The following is a 3,668-nucleotide window of genomic DNA, read 5'->3' as shown; positions in this document are numbered from 1 at the left end:
AGGACTTCACCCATTTTCGGCGTATTTGATTTTTACCCCAGTTTATCGCTTTTCTCTTCTTCAAACAAAACCACACAAAACTAAATAGTACCACCTCCCAGTTAGAGGAGGAAACAAGGGAGGTACCAAGATCAAAACAGGTGTAGGACCACTAAGTAGTAAACTAGGCTCAGAGGGGACCACGTATTCTAGCAGCCCCAGGGGTGAGGGAGGAAGATATGGGAGGGAGGATGGGAAAGGAGGTGTAGGGAGGATAATTCGGTGATGGAAATCCCCCTGATATATGTTGGTATGTACCTAAAACATTATTGGCAACAATATGTAAGCCACTATGATCAAAATACAAATTACATTAAAGAATAAGGAGAGTTGCATCATTTTGAATAATGTTTTCTTAATTCAACATACATTTTGCCCTAACTCCTAGTAAATTAAGGAACCATATGAAATGCTAGGGAAGGAACCTGGGTCTGTCTGATGCGAAGCAATAACCCTAGCAGCTGTACTATCTTTTCAACTCCAACTGTATTTTTTTTAAAATATGAAACGCTTCACAAATTTGTGTGTCATCCTTGCGCAGGGGCCATGCTAATCTTCTCTGTATCTTTCCAATTTTAGTATATGTGCTGCTGAAACGAGCACCTACTAAGTCTTTTTGATCCCACATTTTATTGTTATCACAAAGTGCTGAATAAAGATGTTCAGCAAATAATATACGCTAGGTAAAACCAACTGTTGCCTTTTTCATAGTGAATCTTATCTAATTTTATGACTGAATTTTAGTTACTTGCAATTCCATTAAGGCTAATAATGAAAACTCTACCCTTGTTTAACAATGGAAACACTACATTTTGGTGTTTGTTTGTTTGTTTGTTTTGGTGCCACAACTGGTGATGCTCAGAGTTCATTCCTGGCTTTCACTCAGGAATTACTCCTGTTGATGCTAAGAAAACTTGTGGGATACTGAGGATCAAACCTGGGCTGGTTTCATGCAAGACATTCACTCTACCAGCTGCACTATTGCTTCAGCCCTTGAAATGCTGTTTTAAGTGCAAAAGATCAGGCCTCGTAATTCTGTCTGGAACATTTCTTTGCAAGAAAAAATTTTCAGCATATATTAATTCAAAATTGAGCTAGAATTTTTATGAATCTTTAGAGAAAAAACAACTATATTCCAGAGAACTGTAGTAGCTATATTATGCATATACCACCCCGTTAAAAGACATCCATATCATTTGATTCATGCTCATAAAATCAAATGTGGTAAATTGTCTACTTGGTCTAAAATAATTATATGTTACATATTCCTTATAAATAAGTTTTTAGTAAAAGTAAGTTCTACTATTTTTCTTATAAAATTCATTTGTTTTGTTTCTTTATTTTACTTTATTTTCTTTCCCCAAAATATGATGCATAATGGAATCATTTATTTACAATTATAAATGTTTTAAAGTACAACTTAAAGAAAGCATATACATTTTTATTCCTTAAAATTAGATACTAATGTATGTAATTAGAATATTTCTTGATTAAGGCTAAAGTATCTCCAGCATATTGTTTAGTACCCTGGTGATATTTTGATATTATAGTTTATTTTTGTAATTGCTTCATCTTCTAATATTTTCTATCTTTTTTAAAAATAATATGATCTACTGTTGTAACTATTTGTCAAATAAAATAATTTAGTTTTATCTCTCCAAAATTAGTCATATTCTTACATTTAAAACAAAAATTACTTTTAGAATTTTAAATATAGCTATTTAGATGTGAGAACCTATTATTTTTAAATACCCAAATTCAAATTTGTTTTTGTTTTTGTTTTTGTTTTTGTTTTGGGGGGGTCACACCTGGCAGCGCTTGGGGCTTACTCCTGACTCTACACCAGAAATCGTTCCTGACAGGCTGGGGAGACCATATGGGATGCCAGGATTTGAACCCTGGTCCTTTGCATGCAAGGAAAAGGCCTTACCTCCATACTATCTCCAGCCCCAAGTCAAAGTTACTTTATATGAAACTATATCAATTTATCATAAATTTTGTTTTAAAAAGTGTGTCAGTAAAATAGAGCATATTTTCTTTGTAGTGCTTATAAAAATTGATTATAAGATTAAAAATATTTTTATAAATATGATTTGAAGAACTGACCAAAAAACATAATCTCTTTATGGCTTGCTGAGCTTGCTGCCTCTACTTTCTTGCCATCCTCATTTAATTAAAATATTCTTTTTTTTTAGAAATATTTATGTATGATTTTACAAAACAAAACACAAAGGACATTTCAATACTCACTCTTGCAAATAGCTTTTTCTCTAAATTTATATAACTCTGATTTTCCTTTTTCTTTTTTTTTTTTCCTTTAAGGGCTGGAGAGATAACACAGTGTTAGGGAGTTTGCCTTGCATTCAGCTGATCTAAGACAGTTTGTGGTTCAAATCCTGTCATTTTATATGGTCCCCCATCCTTGACAGAATTGATTTCTTAGCGCAGAGTCAGGAGTAAACCCTGAGTGACTCTGGGTGTGACCCACAAACAAACAAACAAAATGAACTTTCAATTGATTGCCATATATTTAGTTTTCTGTCCTGCTTCCAAAAACATGATACATCTAGGCATAACACCATCAACCATGTTCTTAGACATCTAATTTAATAATACTTGTGTAAATTATGTACCATGCATGATCTCACCAAGTCTGAGGCAATGGCGAAGAATATAGATTTTTTAAAATAATGTTTATATTTTGAAAAACAGTCTAGTAGCAGGATAAAATTCAAAATAAAAAATAACCTGAAGATATTTTCTAATTCAATTACAGTTTTATCATATTCAAAAGGAATTCTGGGTTATTCAAACACTTGGATACTTAACAGAAATGAACCTCAAAAAGTTTAGAGCTTTACCCATCAATAAGTTAGTCTCCCTAGGACATTTCATTTTTAACTGAAATCTCTTTGAAGCTGTGTACTTACTTTTTTTTAAAGTTGTAGAAACATCATAAAATTGAGCTGTTTGTGACTTATTTCCCCAGTGAAAAGTAGATCACTAATGTTATAACTATTGAAGAATATTTTTGATGTTTAAAAACATATCCAACTAAATTAGAAAATAGGTAAATAAGTTCAAAGTTTCTAGTAAAATTAGATTGATAAATGCATAATTAATATATATTAATTTTAGTATATTAATAATGTTTAAATGAAAGTTTGTACAAATTATTCAAGTATGATTAATATCAAAGATGATTCTACCATAACAAAAACTGTCTCAAGATTGTAATGCAGTGATTTCAGGTAACAAATAATTATTTTGTAATATAATTTCAAAATAAATAATTTTGGTTCAGAGAAATAGCACATAGTGTAGAACATTGCTTTGCATATGAATAACCTGTTTGAATGTTGGCACTGCATAAATTTTGTCATTGCAAAGCATCAGGAATGATCCCTTATTACAAGCCAGTAATAAGACCTGAGCATAGACAAGTGTGGCCCCAAATTATGTAAATTATGATAATAATATTAATAAATATTTAATGTTTAGTTATACTAAAATGCGAGCTACTCAAATAGAATATTCATACATTTCTTAAATTTCGTAGGATTGGCTTTTTTTTTTAACCTTAAAGTTTAGGGATATAAAAATGAAAAGTCAAAACAACAATCATAACA

At 31.2% G+C, this 3,668-nt stretch overlaps 1 non-coding gene across 1 annotated transcript; it reads right to left on the bottom strand.

The window, feature by feature from the left end:
• Positions 1 to 535: 535 nt before the first annotated feature.
• On the bottom strand, positions 536 to 642 carry LOC126005583 (U6 spliceosomal RNA). The gene has a single exon (XR_007494631.1). It is a non-coding gene; the product is annotated as a U6 spliceosomal RNA (small nuclear RNA).
• Between the last annotated feature and the right edge of the window lie 3,026 nt (positions 643 to 3,668).

This window comes from Suncus etruscus, chromosome 3 (genome assembly GCF_024139225.1).
Source record: "Suncus etruscus isolate mSunEtr1 chromosome 3, mSunEtr1.pri.cur, whole genome shotgun sequence".
Classification (NCBI taxonomy): Eukaryota; Metazoa; Chordata; class Mammalia; order Eulipotyphla; family Soricidae; genus Suncus; species Suncus etruscus.
Note: the sequence above shows the minus strand (reverse complement) of the source record. Positions and strands in the feature narration are given on the sequence as shown.